At 45.0% G+C, this 10963-nt stretch overlaps 1 protein-coding gene across 3 annotated transcripts in view; it reads left to right on the top strand.

Moving 5' to 3' along the window:
* The first annotated feature begins 2833 nt into the window (after nt 1-2833).
* The window catches only part of ZNF644 (zinc finger protein 644), a 78375-nt gene continuing 70245 nt past the window's right edge, over nt 2834-10963 (top strand). For 2 of the 3 annotated variants that reach the window (XM_026853606.1, XM_026853608.1), the window contains exon 1: nt 2834-2926. The gene's annotated coding sequence lies outside the window, so the exon portion shown is untranslated. The remainder of the gene's footprint in view (nt 2927-10963) is intronic. The other variant, XM_026853609.1, reaches the window with a different exon arrangement.

The raw sequence follows: 10963 nt of genomic DNA, 5'->3' as shown, positions 1-10963 counted from the left end.
CCCCCCTTTTTCGCAGCCGTCGCCATGGAGACGGGCGGGGCCCGCCCCGGCAGCCATCTTCCCCGCCGCCTGCCCCGGCCCGGCGGTTGGGCTGAGTTAGCCAGTGGCTCTGGTGCGTTACCGTGCCCTGCACCTTGGCGTTAGTAGCACCCACCGGGTGCAAGGTGAGTTTGAGGTGTTGCAGAGGTTATGTTGTAACCGAGCCGTGGTGTATTTAGCAGTGTTTATGCAAAAACCTCTCAAGTCGCCGCGGTATTTGGCGGCAGAGCTGTCGGTGGGAAGGGGTGCCGCAGCGACCCGAGGCAGCCGCGGCTGCCTCCCCAGGCCGCTGAGGGACCTGCTGGCTGGGCACGCAGTTGGCTTAGGTAGGTTTTTCTGGACCTGAAAGAGGTTGCCCTAAATACTGAACGCTTAAAAAAATGCAATTTAAAAGCGAAGGTGTCGACTATACTATAGCACTGGCAAGAATTGTAATTTTAAATGGGGAAAAGCCTAAGTAACAAGATGGCTGCTTCAGTGTGGGCTTGAAATGTATTTTAACAACACGGATTAAATCATTAAACAAGGGACTGACATGCTGCAGGGGAAACGTTAACATACCATCCTCTCAGAATTTTTCTAGATGATGGAGTCGTGTGACCCACCCCAGAGCTGGAATTCCCTGACGATTGTTTTGCTTTGTCATTCTTGTCGATCGGGTGCAAACTGAGCTAGCCAGGAGGGGAGGGCCACCATTTTGTCACCTCCTTTTCCAGCTGCTGCATTACACTAGCTGCTGCTGCAGACACATATTGGTGCGCGTTTCCTCTCAGTGCAGAGTCCATCTGGGGGTCTGCCTGCCCCCAGCCAGCCGATCATCCTTGTTCAAGTGGAAAAAAAAAAAAAGAGGAAAAGTGCGTTTTCTTTAATGCAGAAATAAAGGAATTTTTTTTCCCCTCAGATTATCTCCTGAAAAGGAAACTGCATGCCCAAAGCAGCTGTTGGGCTGACCTGCCTTCTCTGCATGTGTGGCCCCAGTTGCAGGCCAGTGGGGTCTGTCCTGACCTTTTCTGGGTTTGACTCTGCAGCTGGGGGCCGAGTGGCGGGTGGTGACTCTCAGCCTGAGGAAGGCTTGGGTGCTCCTGCACACAGACCCTTCCCTACAGGAGAGCTGTGTCAGCACGTGGACTGGTGCCTATCTTCACATTCCCTCTCAGAGTTCATAAGATGTTAACTTTCAAAAGCGAGGTCTCCCTTGTGTATTTATGTCAGTGAGTTTGAGTTTTAAACCATTCATGCATGAAAAATGACTGTAGGAACTGTATACTCGTATGTGTGAATAATGACTACATGGGAACACAGATTGCAGCAGTTTTGCACTGAGAGTGCTGCAGTTTACATGCTGTCTTTGGGAACGTTATGAAATGTTTTTAAATGCTGGTGCATGTTAATGCATTGATTTCAATCAGTCTTTTTTTTTTGGTCCCTTTTGGATTTGTTCAACTTAACAGTGTGTCTCATGTTTGCTCTAAAATATGCTAGGCAAATTTAAAAATGCATGCAAAAATATGGCAATATGCACATGTACCAGGTTTGTTATTTATTAATAAACACCAATTTCCATACAGTAGCCTACTTTTTTTTACTTTGGCTCAACTGATAGTTTATGCCAATTACATGTAGTTTAACAGCTTTCAAATCTGTTTTTGCTTTTCTTATGCATAAAGACATGGATTCTGTTTCAGGTTTTAATTAAACTCTACACTCACTTTAAAGATTCTATTGTCCTTTTCATTTAAATAGGATTTTTGTTAGATCTTTAACAAGACCTCAGTGGGGTAATAAATCTAAGCAATTGTCCTTATTAGGAGTAGATTATCCTCAAGAGATGGAAAGTCACAGAAGTAACTAAAACCATTTGTAGAGACTGAACTAAAGCTTTTTATTCCTAAACATTAAACAGACTTGCGAATGACTTGCTTGGGCACTCAAATTAAATTAAATGATATTTTGTTTATTTTTCACATTTTCAGTGTAGGCTATTTGCATTTACTTAAACTTTTGAGTTTCATTGAGCAAAATTCACTCCAGTAAGGATCCTTACTTTCATTACACAAGCTGTAAATTAAACTTGGTATATCCTGCAATTTCTTTTGTTAGTAACCCTTGCAACACTTGTATAGGACCCACAGACCTAGTGAGCATGTCCTTAATTCACTGTATTTGTCGGAGGATATGAGTCCTGGCTGAAGAATTAGTCTTGCATTTGTCCCATGTCCCTGCAAAGTAGAACAAGTGCAGAGTATGTAGCTGCGTGCAGCTTGTCCAAAGATCTCTTCAGATGCTGGACTAGAAACCCAAGTTCTTAGACAAAACTTGCCACAAAACCAACGGTTCTGCCCACGTTTGGCCTTCACCTGTCTACATACCACTAGGAGGGGTATGGGGATTTGACTCCAGTCATTCATTTTGTTTCAGCTGTTTGCTTTATTTGAGGGTGTTCTCCGGTCTGTAGGTGCTCCAGCCCTGTTTTGTTCCCGGTTTTAATCGCAGGTTAGCTTCTGATGGGACATGGCCTCCTTCACACACACACAGTCAAACCCCGAGTTTCTGCCGCGTGTTTAATTCCCAAATTTGTCACACACCCTGGAGCGCAGCTTTCTTTAAGCATCCGGCTATGTGGAAGCTTCATTTCGGGGTGCCAGGTTCGAGACGCGCGTTCTAGGCCTTGGCTGTGGGCAGAAAGCGAGAGGCGAGGGCGCCGCTGTGGCTGGCAGGGCCGGGCCGCGCGCGGGGCTGCCCTCTGCGGGGCGCGCCGCAGGAAGCCGGCCCGCGCACACGTGACCGCCCGCCTCCGCCTCCCCCGGGAAGGAGCCCACAGCCCCGCTCAGCAGATGTGGACAAGCCCTCCTTGGTTGCTGCAGCTGCCCCAGCTCTCAGCCACCAGGTATTTAATGTCTTGAAGCTCTCCTCTCCCTGTCCTGCAAGCCGGCGTCTCTGTAGAGCCAAGTACTGTCAGCCTCCAGCTTGCTGCTGCTCCCCACATGGTACTCTGCTGTGTTGCTCTATTGAGGGACTTCACCTCGACCCTTCTTGTCTTCTAAGTGACACTGTAGTGATACTTTGGGGTCGAACAAATCAGAGTAAGGCAACATAGCTCATAGTATTTATGAGCTATGCTGCTCTACTATAATACTAATTTCTGATTAGACATTTGCTGCTGTTGTAGGCAAAATTGCAGATTTTGAGCCTTCATCTCCTGCTTTCCATATCACTCAAATGGCAGATATTTTGGCATGGTAAGTCACAGAGGGAGGTGGAAAATCTGGTGCAAAGTGAGATGATGTAGTTCTTCAGCATCATGTCTTCCCTGTGCCCTGGTAGGAAACTCAGAAAAATAGAAGGTGCTTACAGCAGATAAATCACCTGGTTTGCTGCTCTGCTTTTGGCTAAAGCTGAGGGAAAGCAGAGGGAGAAGATGTGCAGCCTGGCTTTTAGACTCGGATTGCAACTCTTCCTCCCAATGCAGTGCACATTCACAGAGTGACAAACCTAGGCTGAGTTGTTCTACTGCTTTAATGTGACTCAGTGCATAAGATTATGACTAAGAGTCCTCAGCCTTTGGGACAGATTCTGGGGGATTTCAGAGACTTTCCATCCTGTATTGTGTGGCAATTAAAGCATTGCCTAAATCAGATCTATCTTGGACGAAATCCATAGGGCATAGTTTTGCTGCGGATTCACATGAGGATGTGGGACTTCCCCTCTTGTTTTCTCCAGCAGCAGGGCCAGGAGCTAACCTGTTCTTGGCTTTGCAGGGTGAGATTGAGAGCATCCAGCTCTGCATCTTGCCAAGAGATAAGTCTCATCTCTTCCTCCTTCCCTCCACCCCTGTTTCAGGGAATGTACGGTGGAGGCAAGTGGTGGGGATCTGTGCCTGCAATATGACGGTGATAACATGTACAGGAAATGCAGGGCTAGCTAAGTGAGCTGCCATTGCTTGCTGATGTGCGTGATCTGACAAAAGATTCCGTCTTTGACTTGCTCTCTGAAGGAATGTGTGTTGCTTTCCAATGCCAAGTATATACCACAGCATCAAATGTGGCTAGATGCTGTTTGCACATTGGCCGTGCCATGAGCAAGCAGAATTCTCTCCTGTTCACAGCAACCTCCCTGGAGGGGGAACAGGCTGGTCAGGAGGGGTACCTGTGCATCACAGGCGTGAAAAACTGCCCTCTTTCTGCCCCGAGGCACCTGCTTTCACTCTGTGTAGCAGAGCAGAAAAGAATGGGGTCCAACACTGGTAGGTATCCCTGAGTATCTGCAAGATGAAGGTGGCATGTAGGTGTAAGAAATCCAGTTTGCTTCTCAACATGAGTAGGTGAGGTTTGGGTGGGAAGGTAATGGGAATGCTAAGTGATTGCTGCTAACACTTACTAAGATGACAGCAAATCTTCTTTATATTAAATGTTCAACTTTTGAGACTAGATTGAATCTTACTTTATTAAAGAAGGTAGGAAACCTAGAAGTAGCTCTTTAATCTTCAACTGGAAAATACAATTTTGAAATCCATTATCTTAGGAATGTAATAATCAGGGTAATAACTGATGTTAAACCTACTTTGAATGTTATTTAAAGTACTTCTTGGATGGAAACAAAAGTCAGGTCCACTTGGCCGTCTGCTTTGCTTATGCAGTTGCCCACATGAGGAGGAGAGGTTGATCAACATGTCTTTTTTGGCTGTATGATGGTTTGGGAACTATGGAAGGCTAAAAAGTCATGATGTAATTCATAAATACTGTCATTTGCTATTTGTCCCAACAAAAGGCTGTTGGAACTCTATCAGTGTTATTTTGTAAGTGCAGCTCTGCCCATCAGGACTTCACCCAGCGTCCCACATCTTCAGGAATCTTCAGCATTAGAGAGAAAAGATCTGTTAAAATAGCTGAACTATTACCTTGGCACATTTTTGATCTCCCTCCCAATCTGTGCCTGATCCCATGTATACACGTCCTGTCATTCCCCACACTGTAATACTCTCCTGTTTTTCCCAAATGTCACATTTCCTTTCTCATTCCCCTGTTTTTCATCTCTCCATGCCCATTTGTATAATGCATCTGCTCTCTCTGTTGTTTGCAGTTTCTAATTTAATATCACTGGTGAATTTCTCAGTCTCTCTGCAGATCGTTAAAAAGAGGCTATGTGGGACTACTTGTAAAAGAAAACGCCGCATTCCCAAGATAGGTTACAGACTGGTGTGTATCAGTACTCTTTGTTTTGAAACTTTTAGCTCTGTTTAGTTCTTTAACAGATGCAAAATGATCTCATGATCTCTTGTTTGCTGCTTCAGTGTGAGAATACAAGGAACACAAATTCAAAAGTTGCAGGACTAGAAAGGACATGGGCAGCCCTAGGGAAAGGGCAGTTTGCCATGTAAGCAAAACAAAAAACCAAATTAACAAAATCCCAGCCCAGCCACAAAACCAGTCTGGCCCCAGCCTGTGGGCAGGTGAGGGAAGCCCTTTCCTCCTTCCTGCTCTTTGTACAGTGTGTTTCAACCCGCCATTGTGCTCAGTGGCTGGAGAGTTGGCAGAAGTGGATGTGTGCCTGAAATACCACCACATAGTGAAAGGCCGAGCTGGCCCACCTGTTATGTAAGGCGAGAGGAGTTCTGCTCTTTGTTGCCATTTTGGTGCTGCTCCTGCGAGAAGTAGGGGTCACATGATCGCTTTAATCCAGCAAAAATCCTTGTGGTGGATGCTGCCAAAAGGAGCATTTGTGTGCTGTGGTGGGTGGCAGGGTTGGATGAGGGAACAAATCCAACTTCGAGCTATGGTGTTGCCTCATTGGGCCCAGCCTGAATGCTGGTATTGACACAAGGGAGGGAGTTGCTGGGGCAGGAAGGGAAGACGGGTTCACACAGACGGAGCACTGTCCCTATTGAGTGAAATGCTGGGGTTTTAACCCCAAGCCCCAAAATAAGGTTGATATATGGGTGGTTCCCACAGCCCTTCACAAAGAGGGGGTGAGTTTGCCTTTAAGCTTCCCTCCAGGATGCAGCCGGCCTTGCAGGGAGAGCCATTGGGTAAGTGAGCCCCAGGTGTCTGCATTCAGTAAACAAAGGTCAGGTGTCCCACTGAGGGATAAAAGCTGGGACCCCTTGCAGGAAGGGGCAGTGTCTGTCTGTGAGGTGGATGCCCTGTGCAGAGTTTTCTGTTGGGGAAGGACCTCCCGCCTCCCTGGGGCTGGGCTCTAGTCAGGTCTGGCTTTTGTAAATGTGGGTGGTGTAGTGATTCAGTGTGTGGCTTCCTTGGTCTTATGTGTTTGGCTTGTTGACTTGGTTGTCTCCTGTCCCTTCTATGGGAGACTGCGTGTCATCATTTATTCCGCCCATTGTTGGTTGTGCGATGTCATTGTGGGATTGATGTCAGTTATGTATAATCTGGCTGACTTGTTTGTACCCCCAGCACTCACCCATGTACTGACCCTTTTGCATCAAATACAATTTGGTTATTGGTTCATCTTTATGCTGGCTGTGTCCTTTATGCTAGGCCTAATAACTGGCAAAACACGGGGTCAGTGGAGAGTGAAGCTCTTGGTGCAAGGGTCTCTTCCCTGGTGCCTGGTTTTGGGCTTTGCATGGCACTGCTGTGCCAGTAAGGACTGCACGTGTCAGGTGATGCCCTGGGTAAATTTGTGCCCAGGCATTAAAGCAGTGTTGGACTGACAGACCCATCCCTTCGTTTTGCTTATTCTCCCTGATGGAGTTTTTTTTTTGCTATGAAAACTCCTGTTCTCAGCTCTCTGTTAGGCAGGAGGAGATGATCTCCTAGGTTCACTTCTGACTGGGTTAAAGGATGGCTGTGGGTAGCAGCAGCATTTCTGGAAGAGCCCTTGCAGGCTGCATCTCTTGGCACAGGCTCCCTGTGTCCTGGGTTCTCCTTGGTGGCAGTGCACCATTGCCCGGATGGTGGTTTTAATTCTTTGTTACCTAAAATTCAGACAGTGTCCTAGCAACAAAGTAGTAAATAAACCACTGGCCCTTTTGTACAGAGTCACATCCTTCATGTTGCCCCTGCTACTAGTGTTAATAATGTGTGCGACTCCCCAAGCACTGACTGGGAATTAGGGGGTGTAAAGTATGCCTCGGGGGGCTGGTAGCAGCACCACTGAGTGTTTGAGGCTGGATAATACCTGCTGGTACTGCATGAACTTGCTCTCTGGTAACTGTAGATGATGTCTAGCTTTGGTCAACAGCAGGGCTGTAAACTAAACAAGTAGCTCAGTCCCGATTACTTTTACTAGAAGGGATGATGCAGAAGGGAACTGAATTAAAAATTAATGTTGAAATGAGCTCAAAGCTTTTTACCAACCACTCAGAACTTTAAAATATCTGAGATTTAACAAAAGAACCTATTTAAAATAATGGTAAACTGCCATCTGCTGGTAAAAGAGTAATGCACATAATGAACAAGCAGACTTTCGAAGTGATAAACAATTCTTTTGTATTTGATGTGCTACAGTCAAATATATACATGACATGGAAGCTGCATATATTTATTTTACTGTTTTTCATCTCCATTTGCATTTTCATATAGAATATGCTAAACAGATGCCTATAACATAACTAACTTTAACGACAAGCGCAGAAAACCAAAGACAATAAGAATAAAGAATGAGGACTAATAAAAGCAGATGAGCGATCAGGATGGTGACAGCCTCCAAATGTGTCCTATTTACATTGCTAATAATGAACCACAAGCACTTCCTTCTTTGATTCCCCCCCCCATAGACCATCCCGTATGACCAGAATTATAGCACTGAGAAACATTTCCTGGCTTCTTCAATTTGATTTTTGTGTGTGTGTGGTTCCTTAGTCAAGCTTATAAATAGGAACTGGGTTTTTAATTGTTCCTGATTTAAGTAGGTCATCTTTGCCAATACACAAATCTCTTGTATTCCTGTAAGCCAGGTCAGGTATTGAAAGGATATGGGAAATACTTATTACACAAACATGACCAGAGAATATAATTTTAACAAAAGACCACTCCCAAATTATATGGCATTACACAACGTTTCCATAAATCACAAGTATGACTGTACTACAGGGGAGAGACTATCAGATTTCATGTTGGTATAGTGCTTACCAAGTAGGTGTGCTGAGCGTGACTGGGTCCCTAAGGTGCTGCTGCACTATAAATAGCAGTATTAGCGTGAATTACCTCCAGTGCAAACATCAGGCCACTTGCCTTTTTCATATGCATGCAATTTTCTTTTATGATTGTGGTTATTCCAAACATAGCCCATTGTTTTAGCAAACTGATCTTGTCATAGGAAATGTTTAAAATGGGCAAAGAGAAAATAGGTCAGTTCTTCCTTTGAAATCAGAGAGAAGTGTGTATTTGTAATATTTCCCAGGTTTATTTCCTTGGAGCAGGTTTGGCAGGTGTGAGAGGAAGTTAAAGATTTATTTTTGGTGCTATGTACCAGATGTCATACCTGCTTTTCTGAGACAGTTGCTTTTATCTCCAGCAGTACCTGCTCTAGTAGCAATGAAAAAAAGTGACTTGGATCCCATTTAAAGCATGTAGTGTGCACTGTTCACATGCCACTAAAGGGAAGGGAAGGCTTGTTCGAGAGACTCCAGGCAGAGTCTTTATGCATCATCGTAAAGCAAACGTGTTTGCGTCCCTCTCAGCAGTATTTTTGCCTCTCTGAAGAAGTGATGAATAAATGTGCCCAAATCCAAGGCTTGCAACCCCAGCAGAAGCTGAAGGTCTACAAAGATGTCCAGTCTGAAGTGCCATTGTTTCTAGGGGTCTCCACATATGGCTCATTTTGTGGCATCCAGGTGGTTCTTTGTAAAAGACCATTACTGGGGAATCTGTGGTGCTGTGCATATTCCATTCACACTGGTCTTAATCAAACACTGCTCAGCATCTGAGCATCCTGATGAGGCCTTGCTTGGTGGCAGAGGAATGTTAAGAATATAGGGCCAAATCCTTAGCTCAGGAAAACACCGCAGCTTTTTTTGACTTTTAATCTGGGGAGGATTTAACTTGTGGTGCATGGTCGCAGAGGTACATGCACCTTGCTCTGGGCCTGTTTACTGAGATGCTCCAGTAGCAACACAACATGATCAAAGGGAGACAGAGCCAGGGGAACAGCAGTGCCCATGGATACCTATTAACAGGCGGGAGCTGAAGCACACAGTTGCCATCAAAGACACTCCTGTCCTCTGCTTTGCTCTATAGCACTTCAATCTCCCTGCTAACGGGACTCAGCCTTCCAGCTGAAGTGTGACTGACGGTTGAAATAACAGTCCCAGTTTATTCCAGGTATGCCAGTGACCTGCATGACCTATAGGAGGGATAAGGTAAAGGCAATCAAAGCAGCATGGTCCTGCAGCCTCTAAGGGCTATAAAAATGGAAACATGGGAAACAAGCTAGTAGATATGTGAGGGAAAGAAATAAGGATGGGGATTCACTGTTCCCTGCTAATAGGCTAAATCGGGAGTTCAGTGAGACTGAGATTTGACCCAAGAAGAGAAAAGAGATGAATAAGAAATGATCAAGAGATAGAGCTGGTATTTCCTTCATGTTATGCTAGAATCACTCTGTTCAAAAAGTCTCCTGAACCATGGAGAGCTGGGGCGGGCAGGGGTGAAGAGGTGGGTTATGGTGATGGGAGGGTATTGTTATTACATAAATTGGAGCAGTTCAGGTCTGTTTAATGCCACATCCCATTTGTCTTTTCTGAGCTTACTTTGCTGTGGGATGGGGGAAATCATGCTGACAGCACAAATGGTTGTTTGGCTGTTTCCTTTCTCTGTGTTTCCAGAAAATTAAGCACTCTGTCCAGCCTGTGCTATGTTCAAGGTTTGGCAGAGGGCTTTTGATGCGTTTGCCATCCTTTTGGCCGACACTTAATCTTGTTTCCTTTTCATACTATCCCTCCTGTACTAAAATGGGGTGGTCAGGCTAAGTGACAATAAAGCTACTAGTGGTTTACCAAGAAGCAGGAATACCATTAGTCAGTGGCCAGTTTCTAGCAAAGTGTAGTTCTCAAGCTGAATGGAGATCCTTGTCTTTGCAAGTATTACTGCATGGTGGACTCAGAAGTGATACCTAGCAATTAAGTGCTGTTCAGAAAGCAATAAAACATTCACTTTAAAAATCAAGAAGCATGAAATAGATATTGGCACAAAGAAGGGGGGAATGCTAAGAGAATCATGTAATGGCTGAACAGTTGATAGTTTCTGGGAATATAGTGACATTGGGAGACCTCTGGTATTCATTTGAAATAAACAATGAAATAAGACTCATGTGCTATATGCTTGTCAAAGCCAGGCGTAGCAATCAGCTAATATACTTATCAGTCAGGCAGTATATAAGGAGATACTCTGCTTTCACACTGCTGATTGGAATTGGGCCCATGAAGAAGCCAGGTGATTAATCTGCAGGGGTTTATTTTTTCTGAACTGTTAATGTCCTCTGTTTCAGAGCAACAGCCCATGGCTCATTAAGCAGGGAAGATTTGAATGCAAGTGTGAAGGGCAGCACACAAAGATTCTCCACACATCTCTTGTTTGAGCCTCGGAGATTAGAAAAATGAAGCATTGGAGAAAGTTTCTTCTGTGCTGGTGCTATACCAGTACTTTCTGAAAAGCAATGATACTGTTAGAAAAAAATTTTTGTATTTCAGTCAACAGGGATAAAATCTAGAGCTACAAGGCTCTTGTGAGGTGGTAGTGGACACTTGGTACTAGCCCAGAAATGCACAGCTGCCACTTCAGCTGACCTGCTGTGAGAATCATGCTCTTTTTAAATCTGTTGCTCCATTTCTTTGGTGATTACATCTCTCTCTTGCTGCGTTCTTTCCACCCGTACTGTTGTGTACTCTGGCATCAGATGCTGAGAAAGCAAATGGGGCTGCTGAGTCCAACTGCCTCAACAGAAATGCAACAGGGGAAATAAATACTCA

This window comes from Athene cunicularia (assembly GCF_003259725.1).
Source record: "Athene cunicularia isolate RWA chromosome 8 unlocalized genomic scaffold, athCun1 chr8_part1, whole genome shotgun sequence".
NCBI lineage: Eukaryota > Metazoa > Chordata > Aves > Strigiformes > Strigidae > Athene > Athene cunicularia.
This window is presented reverse-complemented; position numbering and strand designations above follow the sequence as displayed.